General features: G+C 35.4%; 1 protein-coding gene across 4 annotated transcripts in view; it reads left to right on the forward strand.

The window, feature by feature from the left end:
- The window catches only part of ZNF385D (zinc finger protein 385D), a 444,893-nt gene that overhangs the window by 323,194 nt on the left and 95,589 nt on the right, over nucleotides 1-26,110 (forward strand). The gene's annotated exons all lie outside the window — the stretch shown is intronic.

Below are 26,110 nucleotides of genomic sequence, written 5' to 3' on the forward strand. Positions count from 1 at the left end.
TGGAACCTTAGGAATTTAATTTGGATTCTGCTTTATAGTGAGCCTAAAACTCCAGTTTATAAACTAGCCATGCATTGTTTTCTTTTTCTCTTTTCTCCTCATATTGTCTGTGTCTGTAGTAGACTTTTTGATACATTTCTCCCTCAAGCCAGTAATACCAGAGCACATCGAACAAAAGAAAATCTATTCAAGTTAGTCTAATGAGTTTGAACCTCAAAGGTTCTGGTTGAAATAAGTCTTTTCAAACACATCCTTAGACCTTAGTTTATTTCATCTGTCTATCTATCATTAATTTTACATATGAGTTGTCAATTCTGAGTAACTTTACTTTTGCGTTAACATCCATCTATTTTGTTACAACAAAATCTATACAAGCCCTTCTTTCATATCTGATGAAGCATCATTTCAAATCTCCATAAAGGATTTTTTAAGTAAATACTGCTAAAATATCACTATGTTACCTTGCATTTGAATAGTTATGTGGCAACATGTGTGTGCTTAAACTGTGGTTGTGATCCAGTAACCTCTTAAATTGTAATTGCAAACATTATTTATAAAGTCAGTTACTATTGGTCATTTGTTTGGTTTACAATTGAGTCCTTTGTTTGGACTAAGTGCAATGTCCTTATGTACCCTTTGGCATGCACAACCTAAGCAGGTTGGCAGAAATCAGTAATTTCAGCAAAATGAGTCTCAACTAGTTCTGCAGATTGTTCCTCCCCATCAGCTAATGACAATTCTCAGGGCCTAGTCAAGCTTCTTCTGACTTTGGGAAAGCAATTTCTCCCCTTTAATGCTCTGTTCTACTAGTCATTTCTGTAACAGGGAGTGATAGTGCATTCATGCCCTCTAGGCTGTGTTTCCACGCTCTGGTTTTGAAAACTGGCTAACATTCACAGAAAGCTTGGAAAATGCAATGTGCCTGGAGAGTCCTACAAGTGTTAAAGGATTACATCTGCACTATCAAAATATTTTATGCCTCAATAATAGTTATTTTTGAGTTACAAACACCCTTGCCTGTTTCCCCAAAACTTTACAAAATAGTTGGCAGTGATGGACTTATCAGTGATGACTGCTTGATGCCATCACGTAATTTCTGGTTTTATGTGAATATCTATCATAACTATGCTTCAGGCAAAATTATGCCTTAATCTCTAAGGGCATTTGTTTCTTTTATCCATTGCTTCATCCAGGCCAGAAAAAAAAAAAAAAAAAAGTAAAATATGTGATTAAAGGTAAGTCTTACTGTTATTGCTTAAACTTAATCTGTTTGGGGGACTGCCTCATAGGTCCATCTCCAGATAAACACTTGAAAATATTAGATCAAAGCAAATAAACAAAACCAAACCAAACAAACAAACAAAAGGCTTATCTGGAATGATTTATTGAAACAATCTCCTGTTCATTCTAATACCTCCCATTTTCCTGTAGTTTTTAACTTTACAGTGTCTCCCTGTGAATCATATGGCTCTAACTCTTGAGCATTTCTTAACTTAGTTACTATTCATGTATGATTTTCATTGCCATCACTTGCTGCTGGCTCTTCCTTAGGTGATTAATTAAAGGAATTATTTTAAATATATTCAGATTTTGCCTTCTAATCAGTCTTAAGGAAGTGATTTAAACAAAGAATGCAAATGAGTATATTTCATCTGTGAAGACAAATGGTCTAATCCAATTGTGTATTAGACCTCAAATTGTCATTTATGTAATGATTTAAAAGTCAAGGTAGTAGACATCCCTGAATGCAGTGGCAGAAAGACCTGTAGAAAGTAGACTGCAATAGACTTCCCTGGCTTTTTGGTTAGAAAAAATAGAGAAAGAATTTTGGTGCAAAGTGGGGAAAATTAACATTGAAACAAATTATCAGCATTTTCTTTACTTGAAGGTAGAAACTCACAGTCATTAAATAGGTTTATTCACTATAACGATAATGCTAGTTGAAAGATCAGTGTTGAAAATTAGGATATTTAAATACGTTACTATGATCTGAGATACACAATTTGAGGACATTCCAATATTTAAAAGAAAAATCTGGCTTTTATTTCCCTCACCTCCATGTGCTGAACAATTCAACCATGTATCAAAATAAGCTGCTAAATGCCCACTGTATGAGGATATAACCAAGTCATATTATTAATTTTCATGCAGAAATCTAAGTTAAAATGGATGAGGTGTCTGACCTAAACTGATTTATAAAAGCAAAAGGTACAATATGAACCAACTGTTTAGCACCTTCCAGAGTCAATGCAGAAAGATGTGTAGTTACAGAAAGCAACTATTCCATCTGAGGCACTTACCTGGAATGGCACTAACCATCTACAGGAGGTACTTATCTCCTCTAACTATAGTACAAACCTGGATTATTACCTTAGACATCTATATTATAGATTACTATAAATCCTATACTTAACGATGCTGTCTTACAATGTTGTTTCTGAGGTAGCCAATTTATGCAGGGGATTCCAAACAGATACTAGGAAGAATTTGTTTTCCATAGTGAATATTGTTGAACACCAGACTAGTTTACCCAGGAAAGGTGCAGAATCCCTATCCAAGAAGATAATCAGAACTTCACTGGGCAAAACTGCAAGGGCCTGGGTACAAGAGCCTGGGCAAGGCTGCCAGTTGGTGTGGCACTGGGGAGGTTCAGCAGATGGCATCCACAAGCATGTTTCAAGCTACATTACTGTGTGCATTCTAAAGGCCTACAGTAAAGCAGAGATACTAAGACTATTGTGTTTAGAGGAGATAAAAACCTATGAAAGGGAGCTGGTGAAGAAGCAAAGCGGGAAGGATTCTGTCCAACCTGCAAGGAAAGACTGTTAGGGAAAAGTGATATGTTGTGTTGTACGAGCAAGCTACATGTCACCTACACAACTACTTTTCTTTTCCTAGAGATCTAGACTAGAATCTAGACAGAATCTAGACTAGATTCTGTTCAGATCATTAGCTTGGATGTATATGGGGGTTTTAGTGTTAGAGCCTGTACAAAATATTTTATTATCTGTTTATGTAGTAATAGAACAAAAGAGGTATGGCATACAGATGGAAAGTGGCATTTTTAATTAAGCTGTGATATCGTTCGTTCTGTACTGGATATTTACAAATTGTCATTTCATCAAGAGGAGGCCACTTTTTAATACAATGTAGTTTTGTTTTAGTATCAATTAAGGAATAATCATTTCTAAGTGTTTGATGTCTTGAAAGTAAAAGACATTAATACTGCTTATAAACAGTATTTTAAACTTCATGCAGTTGCTTGAGCAGAACAGATGCTGACTGAATGCTTCAATTAGACAGTGAGATGTTCAATTTGGAAAATTCAAACTGTGAGGGAGAAACTCACAATTAGAGCTTAGGTTTGGCCTGCAGTCTGCTTGCCAAAACATCTGCTGTAAGGCAGTGTGTTCTTTTGATGTATCATGAAACAAAACACCTTTGTTTAATTTTTACCTGCAATTTAATGACATAACTGTTGAAATTCAGAATATATATATTTGGGTGTACATTCTTACAATTTTTTTTCATGATGTGGTGATATGACCAGTCATATAGACTATTCTAGTCTGACAGTGTTACTTATTGTAAAGGGCTGACAAGTTTTTATTGTGCCAACTCTACCTGTTGTCTTAGTATCCAGTACTGTGTTGTTTAAAGGCTAATGCATGGGGGCAGGACGTAGAAGCCACTGCAATGGGCATTGCATAGATCCTTCTTTTTTAGTTATCCGCATATATAGAAGATTTAAATTTATTATGGTGTGAGTTTGGCATGAAGTAGAAATTCAAGCAGTAAACCGTGTTCATTACTTTGATCAATTTGCAGTCAATACATTTACTCTTCTTTTTTTTTTTTTTTTTTTCCAAAGTAAAATGGCAGCTAGAAATATATCAAGGACTCCAGAAAAATCACATCATTTTAATATTATCTTCTACAAAGAGAAAGGGATAGAATTCTCCATGCTGGTCTGCAAAACCAACTTGTTGTAAGCAAGAGTAGGTCCAACTGGTAACTGATATCTTGATAACTAATATTCTGATTCCTGTCAACTCAGAATGTTGATTTTGTTCCTCAGTGTCCTGTGCACCTCATTTTCTTTTTGATGGGTTAATGGAGTTGCAAAGACATTGGTATTCAATTCAGGTACAACAGATCAGTGGACAAGCAAAAGATTGTCTTGAATCCTTCTAAATGGTGTAGTATCATCTTACTGCAGATTCAGTTTCAACAGCAGGATGAGGTAGCTACCATTTTTTCATGAGTAGTCTTGTGGCATGAGGGACACTAAAGGAGGATGATAAAGTATTTCACTGCACATATTTGCTTTAATCTGAATTTGGTTATAACATAGAATTTTACCTATATGTCAATTAGAGCTTCTTAGTATTGCTGTTGCCTCAAAGAGAAGATGTATGTCTTTTCTAAAACAAGGCTTTGTTAAATGTTGTTAAAGGTTATGTCAAGCAAGCATAGAGTTAATGGAAACAGTCAAATTGTTTATCAATCCATTTGTTCTTTCAGAGACAGCTAATAAATTCTGTAAGAACTACTTCACCTCTCCCACTCCAAAATATTCCTGGAGTTTAGGTTTTGTGTATCATCAATTAGGTAGTCATTTCAGCTCAGTCTCAGACAAAATCCTTTTAATAAAATTCACGTATTACTATATTTTTTCATTATTAGTTAAATATATATGTATATATATAAACTTTGTTCTGCTCTGAATTGGAACCTTCAGCAAAGAATTTTGCCTTTGAACTACCATTATGCATCCGATTTAGCATGCTAATCCTTGAGACATGTATGACACCATGTGACATGCAATGGCCAAATACATTGACTGTTCTTAGGGAACATTAATAATAAATAAACCCATCATAGCCCAAAAGTATGGTAGCTTCTGTTATTAGCTCAGAATGGTTGTTCAACACCTCATAGAGAATTCATTCTAATCTAAGATTTATATGGCTTGATTTATTTTATATCAAATTTGGTTTTATTTTTAAAAATACCTCAACTCCTTTTGTATAGATATAAATACAGGCATTGCTGGATGATAGAACAACATGCAGATTCAGTGACCTGATGAGGAAGGGGAAACCTCAGTAGTAACAGTAGTTAGTGAGAAAAGCAGGAGTAAAGTGTATGTTTTAAATTTTATGTTAGGAGTAAACTAGACTAGATGATTATGTTGAAAGCCTCTTTGAAAGAGGAATGTTTTTGCAAGAAACTGTAGAGAACAGCAGACTGAAGAGTGAAGGAAATGTCAGTACTCACCCTAAGGCAGTCAGTCACTCCACTTCCTCTGAGAATTTAAAAAGTAAAATCTTAAGTGTTTTTCTTTCAACCTATGCATTTTTTAGAGTGTATATAAGGTACTGTGCCTCTGAGCTAGTGATTTCCCATGTATTCACATGTTAGTTTATAAGCTGTACCCTATGTCTTCCTGTTAATCTCGTAGCAGAATGACAATTGTCCTTCTTAAGTTTATCCACCTGTCATCTTATGTCATCATTCTGTCCCACCTGGGTCATTTTCGAGATTCCTCATGACCAGTGTCAATGAGGTGACAATGACACTGTCCTGCTCTCTCTGTAATTAAAGTTTATCTAGTAGGGACAAGTTCAAGATGTGTAAAGCTCTCTGAATTCTGCCTGATTTTGGTACCCTAATTGACAAACAGGAGAAAGAAAGATGAATCCTATGAGTGAAGTTCAAGTTATTGCAGGAGGGGAGTCAGAAGGAATAGGGAGAACTGTATGTATCTCTAAACTGTGTTGTTTGTATTGACATACCCTAGATCTCTCCAGGAATATTTTTCTCATAAATCAATGGTCTAAAGCATTACCTGCTGCTGAAGAGTAGTAGCGCTTACTTTGGTTTTTGTAGCAGTGATTGGTTCCCTATGGTAGCAAAACTGGGCCTCTGTCAGCAGTGACAGAGAAGACACTGACGGAGACACTGAAGAGCAAAAAAGAGCAAGTGCCAGCAAGAGTTGTGATTGTTCAAACCAGATTTTAGATGCAGTGCAGTGTTTAGTATTGCCACTTCTTGCAAAGTAACCCTTCGCTGATACAGTAGCATTGCCAAATTAAGTTTGATCTGTTATTTAAACATAGCTGCTTAGCAACTATTCTCTGTTAATTTACGGAAAAAAAAAAAAGTTTTTGAAAAAAAAAAAAAAAGAAAGGGGAGAGAGAAACAGAACAGGCAACACCAGAAATCTCACAAATGCTTTGGAACAAGTATTTTTATATGTGGCTGTGGAGTGGAGAAGTTGTATTATTTTGTATCAGTATTTTATATTATATATGCATAAGATTACCTGCTTGGTATTATTCTGGCTCAATAAAGAAATTAAATGAGGCTTTAAGGGAGGAATAGGTATTACAAAAAGCAAAGAAGGATATACACCTTATCTCTGGAAAGAATATTGAAGCTTCTTACAGAAAAAAATGATGAGCTGGTCACCAAAAAATATTGATGTTTTGTACACCAGAGTCTAAGCGAAAAAGATTATTTAAGCTGTTAAAAATTCCTGCCTAGAGAGAAAAAGAGAATGAATGGAGAGCAAATTCTTAGATGGACACATCAGCTGCAAAAGTGCAGGAGGAAATGTGTAGGAGGAAAGACCTTCTCTCAACTTGGGTTTAGGTGTTGTTTCCAAACAGATAAATTACTTTTGTGAGAAGTACTAAGATAATACTAAGAGCAGTTCTTCAGACCTTGTGTAGGCTTAACCCTTTTCTTTACCTGGTGTATCTGGATTTAGTTAAAAGGGGGCCCCTCTACCTGTAATGAACTGTTGGAGTTCCTTTCATCAGCTTCTATAAATGGACACCTTAACACAGGCATGCTGGGGAAATCTTTTGTGGTTTTTTTAGGGTGCTTTTTGAAGAAGCAAAGTTATAGCAGAAGCTTCACTACACGTAAATCTTTTGTTGTCCTTCTATATGGCAGTTTCTATCCTGCTTTGGTAATTGGAATAGCCAGGGCAAAGATGGTTAAATGGATAAGCAGTAGGTCCAGGACTAAACCTCTTTTATGTCATCTGAGGAACTGTTTGCTTTACAGGACTTTGTCTGGACCCGTTCACCACAGGGAGTCCTTTTATCTATCTGTTGCAGTACTTAGCTTAAACAACCCTGGATTATTTGTCTAAAACAATACAGTTATTTTATTGGTCTAAAACAATACAGTAATTTTTTTATCAGATTCATAACAGAATCACAAAATCAGAATTAGTGTAATCTAGCAACTTCTGCCATTGCATCTATGTTTGTATCATCATATAATAACATTTTTTTTTTTAGTTTTACAAATGTATTTGAGCTGTAAAATGGCAGTCTATTTCTGTATACTACAGAAATAGATAATGCTTTATTTAAGATGAATATGTTTAAAAATTAGGCATTTATGACAAAATTTCTAGGACTGTGAAACCTTTGAAAGTGTCATATTCATGCCACATTAGTTCAAAGTTATAAGAGAGAGCACTCAGATGAAACACCAAAGGATAGGACGTTATAATACTGCGAATCCAGTATGGACTTTAGGCCCTAATTCTTCAAAGCATTTAAGCATGCATTTGCACATCAAAGGCATGCAGACCTTCTACCCAGCAACTTCTGGTGAATTACATTTTGGTGAAGCATATTACATTTTAGATGCCTAAAAGACAAAACCTGGTTATGCAGAATGGTCATTTCAGCTCTTGCTGACAGGACCTTCATTATTAAGTAACCAAAGAGATTTTGGTTAGATTTTGTATTGTCTTGTAATTGCCTTAGTTATCTTCATTTTGCATTAAAACAATATTTGTCTTTAAGATGGTGTTTGAAGATACCTTTACATGGTATCTTCATTTGCTCTAGATTTGCTTTTGGTTTTAGGTAAATATATACCCAAGAAAGAACTATAGAGTTTGGAGCAAAAGCATATTCTCTGTGGTTACAAATTCCTGAAAAGAGAGTACAATGGGAAAGCCTGCAAAAACCTTCAGTATAGCAGCTGAACTAGGCCCTGCAATAACATATCTCATGCACTAACACAGAACCAGTTTTCCCTGGGAGATGTTTTTGTTTGTTATTGAATATGCTTTGTAATTAGAAACACTAAAACTAATAATTAAAAAATTTTGACTAAAACCTGCATGATATTTCAAATTAGATTGGAAATGTACAATAATATACAATGGAAATGTTCTGCACCTCCTTCAGCACTTACTGCATTGCAGTCAGATCCATCCTAACAGGGTTTATCTGTTATCTCATTCAATTCTCTCAGAAAAATGAAATTATCTATTTCTCATTGTGCTCTCGAAGCAGCAAATTCACTAGGTCTGTAGAATATTTTTTTTTTGTATTGGGTTTATAGTCTTTTCCTTCTTTTCTGTGCAAGCTTATCAACATTTATAAATCAGTATTTATTTCTAAAATACTTCTCTTGCCCTACTGCTTAAAATTATACAATCCAGACAAGTAATGCTGTATGTGACTATTTTCTTTTGGGAGGTCATGATGGAGTGACAAAGAGAGGAAATGATATTCACAGTACAGCATATTAGAATACTTGCTTATTCCTATCACACTGGAATGGAATTCTTACCAATTTACAACATATTTTCATAGCAGTATAATTAATTTTATGAGGGGGGTCAGGGGCTTTTTTCCCTATGTGGTAAATTATGCTAACTCTTTGTGAGTTAATTAAAAATCTTATCTGTTAATTATCTCCAGTGTGTGCAAAATAGCTGTTCATGTAAGTTAGGATTTTTTTAATCATTGGCATCTTACTCTCTAAGTCTGAAAAATGTGCTACTATACAAAATTTTGATTTACAACTTTAATTGAAAGGCAATAAATGGTGATTAGTATCAATTGTCATGTCTCTATTACAAACAAAATTAATTGTGAGTGATGTAAGTATGAAATGTAAGGAAAGCCATTATTATTTAATGAATCTCACTTATATAAACACCAGTAATAGCATTATCACCATTTTTGTTAGTAATATAGCATTTTGTAGTTATATACCATTTTTGGGCATAGTCTGGGAAGACTAAAATCATCCTAAATTCTGTGTTTACTTGGGATAATAGTGTTATCAGTGATGCAAAGGTTTTAACTCTAAACTGATTTTTTTTAGGCATAACTTAAGAATGATTAACATTTTTATTTCTCATACTACAAGTAAACCTAAATGTCTCAATATTGTTTTAAAACCACTAGCTAGAATTGCCTGTATTAAGGGAAATATTTTTCAGATGCAACAGTCACTGTTTGATTTTTATTCATGCCACAGCTCACGTATGCATGTGTCTGTTTCTTCTTGTTCCCCCTCCTCCAAAAGAAGTGAGGCATATAATGTGTCCAGAAAAGGGCAGCTCTGAAGTTCATTATCAGATTTATTCTCTAGTGTTAGCTCTGGTTTGTGAAGCGATTGTGCATAGGTTCACAGGCAATAAGATGATTTTTAAAAAGGCCCCTAAAGAATATTGCATCTCTTTTCATGTCATAAAGTCAAAAACAAAAGACAGACAAATTAAGAATGTGGTAAAAGCTTGGCAGGGACACTTTTAAAACTGATGCAAGTACTGAATGCATAAAATCAGTAATCAAGTTGGGAGTCATATGTTAGAAGCAGCAAATGTGCTACATTATCTACAAAGATAACACACTGTGTTCATTTTTCTTAGTAGCTAATTTAACTACCAGGTTTTTATTGCTTCTTCTGCTCGGTCCTTCCATTATTAGCTGAAGTCGACATTTCCCACAAAAGTTCATCCTTGGTAGTAATAATTTGCTGCCATATAAAATAAATGACTTAACATAAAAGATTTTACTGATTGCAGTGCCAGTTGGCACTTTCTTGTTCTCTGTTGAAATGAGCACAACACATTGTCTATAACAGCTGCACGACTACCCTGTGACCGCAGTGTGTGCTGCAAGTTTTAACGTTATTGCTTCTGTATGTATTTTTCTCCCATAAATTATTCTTTACAGAAGAATGTTAATTAGTAACTGATAGATATAAAGATTGCCAGGGACAGCCCATTAATTCCATTTACCTTAATGGCACTTAGATCTTAGCTTGCAGTACAGCTGTATTCAGACTGCATTATAAATGTAATTTTTTGCATCATTAACTACCCTGATTAATTTTAGACAGCAAAAGCATAATTTTAGAAACACAGGACTCACAAAGTGCCACTTTAAAGTTGTAGCTTTGCTCTTTTATATTCATCTCATTGTAAACAACATAGGTTTTGAAAATTTTGTCAGGGAAATAGCTTTTCTCCCTTTCTTATTAATTAACTCATACCTTGAACTAGTCATTTCTCATTTCTTCATTTACTTATTTTTGTTGGTGGTGGTTGGTTTTGGTTTTTCTATTTTTTTTAAGTGCTTTTTTGTAACATGTTTTGCTTTTGACTTGTGCAATTAATGGATATTAGCATAGCAATTGACCACTGTTAGCAAAGTGTTCATTATGCTTGAGAATTACTAAGGAAAGAACAAGAATTCCATGTCTGATTTCTGTGGAGGCTCCAGAGAGGAAATGTTGCCAGAAGGTTTCATTATGATTTTCATGTTTGGACATCATGAATGCTCTGGTTAGAAGCAATTCATTGTGTTGGACCAAACAAGAACACAAATTCAAATACCAGTCTCAGACAGGAGCAGGTTTGATGAAGTGGTGGTCTTCCAGAGAGCAGCCAGGAAATGGCATTTTCTACTTGAATTCATGCTTAGGAAACGTGACCTGCCTGATATCTTAAAAGGTTTTGCCAGGTGGTGTTTTCTGGCTTGTTCTTCTTTGATTTTGATCAGGGAAATACAATGTAACCCTTCATTGTTTGTGTGCCTTAGGTGCAGTATTGTCTCATCAGTGTAAAACTGATGTGACAAATCCCCACCCTGCTATGTGCATAATGCTATTTAAGGTGTTAAAATTCAAGTTGCAGTTGATAATGAAAAAGACAAGAAGTGACAGAAAGGAAGAGAAAACTTGTGCTGGTAATAATCATGAATCTGAAAGAAAAACAACAACAAAAATCAACAGTTAATCAAAAGATGATACTTCAGAAATGCCCTTTCTAAGCAGTGAACGGCTAAGGTGCTGAAAGACTGTTCTCAAGAACATACAGAACAGTTCCTAATTTTTCTTTAGAATCAGCCAAAACTTGAATTGGTGAGTTAGTATGCTCATGTAAAGTGTGAATGGAACATCTTTTTGAAGGGGAGAAGAAGGAGAAAAGGTTTTTAGTGATTAATTGAAACTGGTGATTGCATAGATGCCTTTTTTCTTTTCAATGATTTCTCATATGTGGAAGGATCTGATTAGATACAAATCCACTTTATTGTAACAAACAACACATTTGTCTTTAATTTTGTATTTCAGTCTCTGGGCTTCCTTGTCTTTCAGGCTGTAGGCAGAACATTGCAGAAGCAATCTGCTACAAAAATTGCAAGTCAATTACCATAAGTATCATTCTTTCAGTAGAACCTGAAGAGGCTGCAGCACAGCCATGGCTGGGACAGAGTTAATTTTCTTTGTAGAGGCTCACACAATGCTCTAGTTTTGATTTTGATGAAAATAGTGGTGATAATACACCAGTGTTTTAGTTGTCATAGAGCAATGCTTACATAGAGCCAAGGATTTTTCTGCTTCTCGTGCTGCCTGGCCAGAGAGGAGGCTGGAGGTGCCCAAGGAGCTGGTAGAGGATACAGCTAGGACAGCTGTCCCAGACTGGCCAAAAGGATTTCTCACACCATGTGGTGTCATTCTCAGCAATAACAGCTGGGGAAAAGAAGGAAGAAGGGGAGGACATTAGGAATGATTCCCAAGAAACCATTATGTGTGAAGAGCCCTGACCTTCTGGGAGTGGCTGAACACCTGCCTGCTGATGGGAAGTAGCAAATGAATTCCTTGTTTTGCTTTGCTTGCGTTTGGGGCTTTTGCTTTACCTTGTCTTTATTTTAATCTCATGAGTTCTGATGCTTTTGCCTCTTCGGTTTTCTCCCCTATCCCACTTGGGGACAGTGAGTGGGTAAGTGGCTGTGTGGTGCCCAGCTGTCTGCTGGGGCTAAACCAAAACAAGCACTTTTTAAAAGTCATATGAAAAGTTGAAGGGTAGAGGTTTGGAACACTGAACTTTGCAGCTTCTCCTGAACAAAACATGGTTTGTTTGTGTGTGTATTTGTTTTGTAGTTGTCCTATCCCACAACAGAAGTGCTTGTGCTTGCAGCTTCTCTTGAGAACTGCCAGGCAAATGCTTCCATCTCACTAGGTGAGATTGCGATTCGAAAAGAACCCCAAGACCCTCATGAGGCATAGTGAGGAGTTGGCTAAAAGTGCTACTTTGAGCTGGGAAGAAGGGGTGGATAGGGAAGATTTTGGTTAGAAATTAGGATACATTTTTTCTCAGAAAGAGCAGTCAGGCATTGGAACAAGTTGCCCAGTGAGGTGGTGGAATCACTGTCCCTGGGGTTGTTCAAGGAAAGGTTGGACCTTGTGCGTAGGGACGTGGTTCAGTCAGTGACATTGGTAGTAGGGTGATTGTTGGAATGGATGGATGATCTTGAAGGTCTCTTCCAGCCTTTATGATTCTGTGATACAATGGGTTCAGCTTTGCATTCAGGCATAGACCTATTCAGTGACCCTGAACCACTGCTTGCTCTCAGTTCCTATCTGTAAGATGAGGATATTTCCTGGCCTTTTAACTATGTCACAAAGATCTTGGTCATTAATGATTAATCCTGGCACGTGAATGTGTACAGTTATGTAAGTATTAAAATCTGTACATAATTGTCAAAGCTGAGATCCAAGGTCAGGTCTTGATTTGAATTCATTTCATCAGTGTTGAGTTAAACAAGAAGAAGTGCTTACGGATAAGGTTCATCTCTAATATTATTTCAGTATAAAGCTGAAAGTACTTTACAGTAGCAGGAGGAAATATAATGTTTTTGTTGGTGATGGTATTTTTATAATCACAGGTAATTCAATAGATAGAAAATAAAAACAATCTCAGTGTTGAGAGCCCTGCGGGTATCTAAGACAGGAGCAAAGCCTTTTCTATTTGTACTGCATATTTTTTTTTCTTCCTTCAAGAGTGTGTTAGTTACTGCTGTCTTATTAGGTCCTTCTTACCTATTCTGTGTTGTATATATCTATGGTGCAGGGGTTTTCAAGCAAGACAAGTCATCTGTATGGTTTCCATAGGCATCACGTTATACATAAAAAATTGATCCTTCACATAACCAGAGCTGCATCATTTCTATATTGTGGAGTTTCTTTTCTGAAAAGATTTGCTAGCGGTGCAGATGCATTTTAATTACTTGACTTTCAGGCAACGACGAGACAGTACACAGGAAATAAAATTGTCCTCACATCAGTAGGTACTTGTGTGAGGTACTCCGGACATAGATGATTTTGAATGAATTATGCCTCTGCTGTATAGTGCTAAGGCACAAGTGGGTTTGCCAAAAGTTCTAGTGCATCTCAGTTTTCATATGTTAATTACCTGCCTGTTAAGTGGTCTTTGTAAAGTACTGTGAGATATTCAGATGAGACTCCCTATTGTGTTTAAGTTCATAATATACATGAAATCTTTTTCACTCTGATTAATTAACAATACTCGATGGCACCCTCGCTTCACTGAATGCTCTGGATAGGGAGGAGTGATACTGCTGTTCCGGCCTGGGGTAGACTGATGAAATGGAAGAACTCTAGAGGCTACTTGCCTGCAGTATCTTGGTGTACAGCTGTTTCATCTCTTCCCTTTTGATCAAATTCTGTTTCCCATCTGCATGTGTTTGCTCATTTGGGCTTCCACGCTAGAGGAATACAGAGAATCCCTTTTCATGCACTAGTCTATAGCTTGTGACACAGTCATCAGCTATGACTACCTTGTGTGTTTCAGGATGCATACATGACCAGTATATCTGGACTTGATTTGGGATAAGAGCATCCAGTTTGCTTGACTTAAAATCACTGAGAGACTGAAATCAACATGTGGTAACTTTTAAACAGAGAATTCAAGGAGAAAAAAAAAAAAAAAAAGAGAGAACTAGGTCAAAGCCAAATCACTAGTACAGAAATAGATTGTGTTGTGAAGTGTAATGATGATGAACAAGTGAATGAATTTCACACTCTTACATTGTCCTTTTACAGTAGGGGAAGAAAAAAAATTCAAAAAAAAAAACCCAACACTGAAGTACCTCCAGAAACTGAAGGCCTCTACTATCTCTACATGTTAATGTTTGGACTTGATGATCTTGAGGGTCTTTTCCAGTTCAAATGATTCAATGATTCATTACTCTGTAGATATATTCATGTTGATTTGTGGAAGGAGGTGCTGTATAAAGAGGTATCTTGAACATTTGGTCTAATACTTCCCAATGCACAGAAGGAACAACAGTTTTTCCTTCCTTTATTTTGTTTAGTTCTGGTTTGACCGTGACACCTTAGCTTTTTGTAGATAAGAATGGTACTGCCCTGGCAATAATTTTATCTATGTTTTAGTTTTGACATATCATTCAGATAAAGCTAAGGCGAAATTGCATGGAGATGTACACTGCTAATATGTCGTCTTTTCCCAAATGATGTAAAAACATGCTGAGAATTATTTAATGTATCACATTTCAGAGATGGGTACAAAGGGATTAAAGCACTTCAAATAATGAATGAGCTATAACTATATTCTCCACAGCTGTTCAGGGTGCTCTGGATCACACTAATGATTCAGTCACTAAGACTGACAGGAGACAAAATGAACCTCAGTGGCAATCTGTAGAGAATTACTGAAAAAGTAGAGTGACAATGTGGGTACCCAATACAGGAATAAGTTTTTTCTGTTCATCAAAAGGAAGCATAATTTTTGGTTTTGTTCCATCGTTTATTTGGAGAAAATGTGAATTTTCAACTGTTGGGGAGGAGGGTCAATAACGTTATAATCACTATTTGTTTTAAATTCTTTCCTTTCTGTCTTTGGCTACTTTCTTTCTCCTTCGGAGACTGAAACAAAAATCAGATTGGTCTTGATTTTGTAGTTACCAATACCTTATTAAAATGCAAGCAAGCAAACAATCAGACCTTCTGACCACCTATTTTCTTGTGTTCCTGTGAGCCCATTTAGCTAGTACTGAAGTCTAATGTTATTTACACATACATACTTTACTTACATACCTACATAGTTACTAAGCACAGAAAGGTTTATTTTCATTGGTATATAAGCTCTCAAATATATCAAGAGAATTTACTCTTTGTTTTAATTTTCCTATTTCTTTCCATCTTAGTTGAAGTGAATTCCCTGAGCTTCCTCATCCTGGTTCAAAAATTCAGGCAGGATATAGAACTAATGATATTATGGAGCAAGTAAGCATGTTGGAGACCTCTCTTATGGACCATAATCTATGAGCTGAGTAAAGTCAAAATATTTTTCTATGTAAGGAAGTATAATGTTCTTAGTAATCTGTATGAGGGCTGTGAATATGTGTGAGGGTGTGTATGTGAATCTGTATGAGGGCTGTGCACACTGTTTACTCTTATACAGAACCACTACCTTATATACCGCTTATATACCACTTATATACCACTGCATATAAGGGTATATGCAGTTACATATGCCAACTATAGTACTTTCATACTCTATTATATTCTATACTATATTACTATACTATACACTTTCACAACTATAGTAGTTCCAATGTGACTTTGGAGACAAGTATTTTTCTTGATTGAGTGCTGGTGATTAAATTAATTCAAATAAAATTGTCTTGAGTCTTAAGTTTTATATCTTTGAATTTCCTGAAGAAAGAGAGCAGAACATTTCTTCTGAGAGAAAAGATTGGATTGGAGATTATGTTTTATGTACTTTTTTTTCAGTGTTGACCTAAAAGTGTTAAAAAAAAAAAAAAAAAAAAATGGCCTGTGGTCAAATAATTACACCAGCAAATGTCTACACTTGCACCTGAAGTGAAATGTACCTATCAGATTTTGAGGGAAGACTGACATCCATTTAAGAACCAGGAGAGAAATTCAATAACTTTTTCCTTACTCTGTAGTAAAGTGTTGTCAGAGACTTAGTACCTAAATAAGCAGAACAGCTTTGTTAAGTGTTTCAACTGAAATGTTGAAGTGGTTTCTCTGAAATGGTTATAAAAAGAGAGTCTGGGAAAAAAAAAATCCCTCTCCAAGATTCAACTACAGAATTTTAGCCTTTGCTTCATGAAAACATTTGCTCTCTCTTCCTGAAATGCAACATAAAATGATTCTGTCCCCACAACATTTTTTCCTCATATTGTGCAAGGTATGGATTAAATGGTGCTTTGGGGTCCCTTTTAGTCTCATAATCTATGGATCTACAAGTATGGCTTAGAAGCTATAATTTCTTACCTCAGTATTAAATCTTACCTCAGTTACCTGGATTTGACAGAGTATTTTTATGATCTTAGAAGATCTTGGCTTGTTTTTTTTCAGGTAAGTATGTATGTTTTTAAACATTCTAATTACACCCTACAGTGTAGTTCTTTATGGTTTCCTTGGAGTCATTGGTATAAACATGATTTAAAAAAAAAAAAAAAGGGAAAAAAGAAAAATAGGTATTTTAAAAACAGGCTAAAAAAGTATAGCAGTATAATTGGGCAGGCTGTATTGCAAAATTATTTTTCCACCCCTTAAACATGTCTTTACACAGACATTTCTTTGAAATATATGTAGTTGTTTGTAGTGGCTTCTTTGGACGCTCATCAATTTGTGAGGAATTCCTTCTTTCAGAGTTCAATTTTGTAGAAGTGAAGAATTAAGTGCCTCTCTGCCAGTTCTCTTTCTGGCACACATTCTGCTTTTGTTTTTGTTGTGATTAGAAAGACCCACTATTATTAAATACCAATTATAACGTTTGGTCCATTTTTCCAAAATTCATTCACTTATGAATGATCTGATTGGGAATTTGTTGTGTAACCCTCATTATGCCTGCCAACCTTTTGTTCCGAGCTCTTTTCTTAAGCACGAAACGTAAAAATGCTCTTTGCTTCTTTTTAATTTTTTCTCTTTTCATGCACTTGTTTTTGCTTTGTTCCTGGTTGAAGCTAGGAAAATAAATGGCATTTGTGAACCTTAGGTTTTCATCTTTATTTGTATCTTTAGAAAGAGTAAAATATTTCTGTCTTCATGTATCAAGAAACTGTTTTGGTTTTAATCATATTTTTACTATCTGCCAGTGCTTATGTTAGTGAGAAATTGGAAAGAAACAAGCCACTCCTTTTTTTTCTTACTGTTTTTGTAATGTCTACTAGACATTGAGTGAATTATTCTCTCACATTCAAGGTGGTCTGTTTCATGTTAGTCTGCTCTTTTGCTGCAATTGTATTGAACATTGTTCACCGAATAATTGAGCAATATGACAAACATGCCACATTTGTCACCCTTTCATCTTTCCTCCTTTGGGAGAATTTTTTTTAGGCTTGTTAGAAATTTGTGTGTTGTTTAAATCAGCACGGGGGAATAAACATGGTTTTGTAATTCAGAAGATTATTATCCATAGTGTTCTTTTTCTGTTTGTTAAAGAAACTGGAGAGCATGTTTTGAATGACATGGAATTGAAGAAAAAGGAAGGCCACCCCTTGCCAAAAAAACAGTTGAATACCACCCTGGAGAGCCATGAGTCCAACTTGCATTTGGAAGGCTGCATTTAGAGCTGTGTTGCACCTTCATAGATGAGTCCGAAGTCAGGAACTGTGTAGTGACAATATGAAAGGCAATATAATAAGGTGTATTAAATTGGGCAACTGGAATTAATGCCCTCCTTTGTCCACCATTTCTAGGGAATACCATCTTTTATCTAGTTAAAGTTTTGAAAATAAGTTACTTACACTTGTGAAGTATTCACATTCTGTGTCAATGAAGACTGTAGGAGAGCCAATGAATAGGCAAAAAGGTGCGTTTGTTGTTGAGAAACTCAACATGAGCTGGCATAACGCACTTGCAGTCCAGAAAGCCAACCGTATCCTGGGACACATCAAAAGATGTGTGGCCAGCAGGGTGAGGGAGGTGACTGTCCATCTCTGCTCTGCTCTTGTGAGACTCCTGCTGGAGCACTGTGTTCAGGTCTGGGGCAACCAGCAGATGAAGGATATGGTCCCATCAGAACAGGTCCCAAGAAGGGCCATGAGGATTATCAAAGGGCTGGAGCACCTCTCCTTTGAAGACAGGCTGAGGAAGTTGGGGTTGTTCAGCCTGAAGAAGAGAACGTTCCATGGAGACTTTATAGCAGTCTTCCAGTACACAAAGGGGGCCTACAGGAAAGCTGAGGAAGGACTCTTTGTCAGGGGGTAAAGTGATAGGACAAGGGGGAATGTCTTTAAACTAAAAAGGGTAGATTGATGAGATATTAGGAAGAAATTCTTTACTCTGAGAGTGGTGAGGTACTAGAACAGGCTGCCTAGAGAAGCTGTGGATGACACACATGTATGATGTGGTGTCCCTGACACCATAGGGAGGTTGGAACTTTAAGATCCTGATCTTTAAGGCCCTTTCCAACTCAACCCATTCTGTGATTTTATGATAATTCCCAATAAGAGCAGAACTTGTGCTTTATGCAGTAAATGAGGTCTAGGGCCATTCATTGAACCACTTGAAGAAAACAAAACATTGAACAGTTGCTTGTTAAGTGAACATTATCCGTCTTGTGGACAGAACAAAGGATCTTTCAGGAAAAATATGTGAACATATCTTAAAAATATATATTCATAAAGATATTAAATTAAGGCATTTCCTGTTTTTAAGGGCTTGATTTGCAAATTCACTCTTTTTTTTTAGCAGTGTTTCTGTATTTAGCACACATACACGTACATACAGAGATTTGTTCCAGTTTGACAGTCTTTCACATGTTGTTTAGTGTTTGATTAGCATAATCACTGTGTGATTATTTCTCACTAGCCTTAGCATATGCAAATTCTTGTCTTTTGACTGACAACCATTATTAGACAATCAGAGTATATGGATTTGCATAATCTCTGTGTGGTTACAGTATTTCTACACAATGCCACTGTGAATGCAAATCCTTTTGCTCTGATGGTTTCTCTATATTAAAGCGGTTTGCCAGAAATGCTGCTGCCACCTCAGCACTGCATTGCCAAGTGGGGAAAGTCCACAAGATTTCAACAAGCGAATAAAAAGAGGACTTTGCAAATTCATCCTGAAGTCCTATTCAAATTACATAAACAAGTTACATTATGAAGTGACTCAGGTTTCTTATTTTGTTTGTTTGTTTGCTTGATTTGTTGTTGTTTTTGTTTTTGTTTTTTTTTACAAAAGTAATTCTTCAGAAACTATTGTACATTATTAAAATTGTTGCACTATAATTATTAAAATTATTTTACATTTAGGTTGAGTATTAATTCTGGTTTATGTACATGAAAAGCGCCAGGTTAGTGTTAACCTGTTTCATTGGCAACAGCAGAAATGGTAGACACTAAAAGATGTGTAATGCTGATTTCAATTCTATGCGTAATTATTCACCATAATTACTTGGAAGATACTAAATAAATTTGATGTAAATGGATAAACCATGCATGGTAACACATCTAGAACGTGTATTTTAGCCATTTGATGCTGTATTGCTCTACTTTCACATGAAACCTAAATATTGTTGAACATTCATTTTTTGTATTTATTTGTACTTGCTAAACCAGTCTCATCATTCCTTTTGAATTGTTATGTTTGGTTTATAAGATTCTTATTCACAGATTAATGTGATGTTGGGGGAAAGAAAAAAAAAAAAGGACTACTAGCACTAACAATAGGATGTATTTCTTATGGAAATACAAAATATTAAATATATGTAGCATCAAATCATTGATGCTATTCAAATCATTGAGCTATTGTTGAACTGTTCTTTTTCTGATTTGGACGCCAGTTTATTAAGAAAGTATAAGGTAGATTGTAAGTTACACATCTGACAAATCTGGAAGATATCAGATACACTTAACGTGAGCTGCACAGATTTTTTTTATTTTATTTTTTTTTAATGAACAGTAAATAAATACTTTCAAGAGGTCTGAGATGGATATGCACGGGCAGAAATCAACAGTGATGTATGACTCCAAGTGGGTCCTATGCTTCCTGGAAATTTGATCTGTGGCATATGCTTTGTCTCCCTTGTATTTGTGGCTGTCATAAAATGTAGTATATCTCCTTGAGAAGATGGTACTACTGCTCAGCTGAACTGTGCCCAAAATATAGAAGTTCAGCAATATAAGGCAGAATTCCTGGCAGCTCAAAACATCAGTTTCTACATAAATAAAAATATAAGAGCATAACATAATATAATAATATGGCATTGGTATAATTGATCAGCATGATTGTAAGGAAAATTATTTGAATTTTTGATGCTGCTGAGATCAGAAAGAAGAAAGAACTACTCAATTCTCAATTGAAAATGGTCAAATTATGCCCAGAAAGCATTTTCATATCAAATAATCCTCTAACTATAAATGACAGTGACTTAACATGACTGAGGAGTTGCCTATAGCTTTAGAAGAAAGACAGAAGAGCATTTAGTAATAAGTCGCAGCTATAATTCAGGAGGCAGTTTTATGTTTGCACTCATTGGTATTAAAACTGCATCAATTATACAGTTTTAAGAATTGGTTAAGTTCAACAGTAAGAGATGGAGGATATGTTAGTGCTGTGTTCTATTTTACTTAGTAAGGCATTGTATATAATGTTGTTATAAGATTTATACTGTTTCCAATGCTCTCACTAGTTTCACCATTTCTTGGGACATGAGAATGAATGAAAGGAGCTCCCACAGAGTTACATTGATTTCTTATGAATTTTACAATTAAGGTCTTCACAGAAGACTCAACTCTCATGTGGAGATATTAAAACCTTGCCTGCAAGTGCAATAACATTAGTGCAGTAGTTTAACCTAATTTTGGGGCTTATAATTAAATGTGTTTGCAGAAATGCAGACCTACAGTAGGAAACTATTCTCAGAATATCATTCCTTTATTTTTATTGTAACATAATATTCTATTAACATCTGGATTTTAAGAAGTTTGAAAAGATGGTGATAGCTCTGTCACTGAATTCATTTACCTATTTGAGTAATGGAGGTCATTCTTTTGGTGGGTAATTATTTTTTTCACCATGAAATTTTAAATTACCACTAGAATGATCTACAGCAGTTTTTTATTGAGAGCTTCAAAAACCTGACTTGTTTTTCTGCTCACTTAGTGTAGGATCATAGTGATTTGAGTCAGTCTTTTGCAGATAATTTCTTTGGCTATGAGGTAAAATGTTTTCTTACTTATTTGATTTATACCTACCATGTGTTCTGAACAGGCTTTGGGCATCCGCATTATCTTCCTCTTTTGACCTGGATGCTCTTGTTTATAGATGTCAGTGCAACTCAATTAGTTCACTGCTAAATTCAAGCATTTGAAGTGTATGTGTCATGCCCCTTGTCTTTTAATACACAATTAAAACAACAACAAACCCCTCCCTTTTTTAATGACATTTTGGGATTTGAGCTTTTATGGCTCAAATTTGTATTCTTTCTTTTGCAGTTGTTGTATCTTAGGCATGTTTCTGGAATAAAAAGTCATATAACAAAGACTAATAATCATATAACAAAGACTAATAAAGTAACATATATTTAAAAAAAAAAAAAAGGTTGAAATTCAGTATGATCTATGCTTGAATTCTGGTTTCAACTTAAAAAAAAAAAAAAATCATTATTTATGGAACTGATATAAAATTTATATTTCCAAAGGGTCAAATGTCTCCGTAGGTAAAATTTACTATCCCGAGTTCTACCTTCTGCAGATATTTAATAAAATTTAATGAAAGGGAGACTTGACTACAGAAGACCTTCAAGGATAGCTGAATCTGGAAAAGGTGCACAGGCAAGAAGGATAACATGGTATCTCCTGAATCAAGTTCTTGGTGATTTTGTGGTAGATGTTTCATCCAGAAAGCTTTGTACAACAAAGCTTTTATCTGCAGCCTGCAATATGAAGAACCCATTTTTTTTGCTCTATGGTAAACACAAGAACAAAGAACGGTGTTTAGGTCATTGGGCTTAAAGGTTGAATTTGAAACAAGCAAGCTAAACCAAATGGGGGTAGTAAGGTCAAAGCTAAGAAAATGGAACAAGAGGACAAGTTCTTCTATGCCCCCTAGTATAAGACCAGATTTTTCTGAAATATGGTAGGCTTAACCTGAAGATCTCAGGAAGGGATTACAGTATTTGATCAATGGAAGTAAACATTATCATGTTGCTACAAATTTCAGCTTGAATAATTAAAAAAAAAAAAAAAAAAAAAAAAAAAGACTACTACTGCTGTATATTTTATACAATGAAAATAAAAATCAGCTGAATGAAGTACAAAACCTTCATTAGAATCACAGTCTAATCTCAAGCTAACAGTTACTTTGTGGTTTGCAGTGAACCTTGAACAATGTGTTCTCCCTGGACTGACACCAACCATCAACAAAAGAAAAGTTTGACACAGCTTGTGCTATGTAGTAAGAGATACCTAGTACAAAGCTAAGCACAGTGAACACATCAAACACAGAACATCACATCTTGTGTGTGGTAAATTGCAATGCAAATAAGTTGGCGAGAGAAAGTAAAGGGACATCTTGCAAACCTTGTTCTTCTGCACAGCTTTGTCAGCTGAATCATAATCTTTTATGTGAATTGTAAGCCTCTCTCTCCTTCACTATCAATGGGCGTGAAGTAAATCAATTACATCTAAGAAATACAAATGCAGCAATAGAGCACTAGTAACAAGTAAAAAGCAGATTTTATCAAAGTTTATCATTATAACTTTTATTTTGAAAACAAATACCATTTACTTAAGTTGAAATACAGTCTACACGTGTACTTAACAACATTCAGTGAACATGGAAGTACTTGGAGATTCTCTTAAGTATCTCAGCACTCAATGATTATCTCAGCTACATAATGTTATTTCCCTGCAATCCCTGCTTTCTATTTTCTTTGCAATCAGCTCCTTCTCTTTGTTCCTCTGACTCTCAGCAGGACTCCCCTCTGTCTTCCAAAGTCTTTGAGATCTTAGTGCTTATCATGCTGCACCTCGGTATCACATTACCTCTCTCAAATTCCCTACATAAAACTTTTGGAAGATTATCTGGTGCTTTTGGATGGTTATTTGAAATTTATGGATTGGGAGTATTATACAGATGAAATCTCTATGAAAAAAATAACAAAGTCAAATACCACTCCAATATTCAGCCACAACTTTATTAGAATCTGTTCTGTTTTGAAGTTTAATTCTGCTTTACAGTATCAAAGAGCAGTTGTCAGAGAAAGGATTCTTACTTTGAAGCAGCTTTTCTTAATCAACTTGAAGGCTGTCCAGAACACTTCTTCATATAGAGCCACAAACATAAATCATCCAAGTTCACAATAAGGCCATGTAGCTGTATATCTACAAGTCTGCATCTTTAGAAAGAGAAAAGGAAATGTGCAGACAGATTTCTGTATCAGCAGATAAACAGGAAAAAAATCTCTGGAGCAATTAAGAAAGAAACTTCACATTTTTCCATAGAATTAGATACAAGACACATCAACTACCCCACCCATTCTTTTTTTTTTTTTTCTTTTTTTCTTTTTTTTCTTCCAATTGTGAGAGTTATTTGACTTATTCTAAATATGTGAGAATTGGTTCCACCAGAAGTCCAATCCCTTTTGGAACTAGAATTCTTACTGTGAACTAATAAATCCAACTAAAAATGTATTTGTTCCAGCTTATGAGACATGGTAATGCCTTTCATATAACACTTAAGGCACTGTTCTGTAGGCACTTTGATTTGAAATGACAAAATGACATTTCTGTAGCTTGCTAACAACCCTGGCATGTTGACATAAGCCATTAAATAGACACAAGGGCTGTAGTAGATAGTTCTTTAATATCTGTGGTGGATATCACTCTTTTCTCTCATACAGAACCAAAGTACTGATGCATCAAAGGAAGAATAACAGGAAAGAACCAGTTCTGAAAAAGGAAGGAAGATGTAGAAAGATGAGTAATTAAAACCTGCTTCTCAAGAAAACCTATGTCAAGAAAAAAATAGGGGCCTATTATAGTCAAAGCCCTAATTATCTATTACCAAAACATGATAAAAAATTAGTGATAAAAAAGGATCAACAATCTAAAAGGGTACTGTAGTACCTGTCACCACATGAGGTGTAAAAGGCTACAGTCAGAAGCCACATTTGAGAATAGCTGAATTATACAGGATAGATGCATGCTACAACAGTGTAAGGTCAACTCTTAGTATATCATCTGTTAGGTAATCTGAACCTATGTGTTGTCTTGGAGCTGATCAGTTCAGCAGAAAGTTAGGAAGTTAATGTCTACTTTAGTTATCTGGGCCTCAGTGTAACATCCAAAGCACTCAGGAGAAATAATGAGATTATAGGTCAGATGTTTAAACTTTCGTACTTTATGGCACTTGAGGGAGAATGTGTCAGAGTTTATTTAACATGCTTACACTGAAGTCTAAACTAATAGCATCTCAAAACTGTGGTTAAGAACGTGAGTCTCTGGTTCAGATGTTACACTCAATCAAAGGACGCACGATGTATTGCTACCGTGTGTTGACTTATTCATATATTTAGGCTTGAGGTTTCCATAAGTATTTTAGACCTGCAATGGTGAGAGGAACAGTATGTAAATTTCTTAAAAATTTAGGCTAAATTTCCTAAAAGTTCAGCAGCTGTAAAATAGTGTTGGTTAAGGCCAGGTTATGCTTTAGTGCTGAAAGTGTACAGCAAGGTAAAGGTAGGCTGGTTCTACTGGCATAGAAAGTCACGTGTTGAGGAATGGAGCAGTTGAAATAAGAACTGCTGTTACTGTTTGTTTACCTGCCTGTGTAGTTTTCTTCTTTCTGGTCTGTGCAATATTATCTTTGGATGTTGGTATTTTTACAAATTAGGTTACAGAGTAAAATGAGTGTCTAAAGCACAAGGTTGGATCACAGCTAAAGTCTTCATATTATCTTACACAGTACGCTGCAGTATCAAGAATCAACCTGAAATACAGTCTATACGTGTACTTAACAACATTCAGTGAACATGGAAGTACTTGGTCAAATATTCTCTGACTTTAGTGATCAATGCATTTTTTTCGGTTATGTTACAGTGACATCCCTAGTTCTAGGGACTAATGCTCATTTGTGATGGTGGTTTTACAAATGGGTGAGATATTTCACTTTTGCATTGAATTGAAGAGGATTTTCAAACTGAACATTTCTTCTAAACCTTTCTATAACATCACAGAGTTTCCCTATTCCTCCCTCCCTCTCTCCTCTCCTTCTTCCCTTCTCTCCTGATCTGAATTTCTTTTGAACAAGAATTAGTTTAAGCCCATGACCTATTTCATACCTTACACTGAACAGATATCAGATGATGCAACAATTCTGTAGTGAACTGTTTTGGATTCACTGCAATAGAGGCCATGGCTGTCTACCATTACGGCTTCCATGAATCATTGATTACTTTGAGAAAAAGCTGTTATTCTTTATTATAAAATAAACCTTTGCTAACTGACTCAAGAAAGTAAATCGCGAGGACATGAACATAGAAAAGGTGTTTGGGTCTCAAAGCACATGTAAAGTATCCTGTCTGAATACTGCTTATTGTCAGTTAGAAAATTAGATGTATTTGCTTCATCAAATTATGTGAATTTTTAGTAATAAAATTCAAAGATAAAATCTATGTTTGATTTGCTTAAAGTTGGCATACCAACTTGCTTTAAAGCTGTTACTAGATTTTAGGAATATCTGTCAGATGCTTCTTGTAAAAATAACGTATAAATCATTTCAACCAATAGATTTGGGGAAGCTGATTCAAATTTTCTGCCAAAATTCCTCTCTCCACCCCTTTTTTTTTTTAACAGCATACTGCTAGATCAACTTTCTGGTAGAGTTTTTTTCAGAATAATGCTTTTCATCAAAGTAAAAATTCATCCTTAAGTAGGGTTTATTGAAAAATAAATTGTTTTTTCTAAATGCCTGTGAAAATAATCTTTGGAGGATTTGTTTTTTTCATTGGTTGTGTGGAAGGTGT

The sequence above is a fragment of the Anas platyrhynchos genome, chromosome 2 (genome assembly GCF_047663525.1).
Source record: "Anas platyrhynchos isolate ZD024472 breed Pekin duck chromosome 2, IASCAAS_PekinDuck_T2T, whole genome shotgun sequence".
In the NCBI taxonomy this organism is placed as follows: domain Eukaryota; kingdom Metazoa; phylum Chordata; class Aves; order Anseriformes; family Anatidae; genus Anas; species Anas platyrhynchos.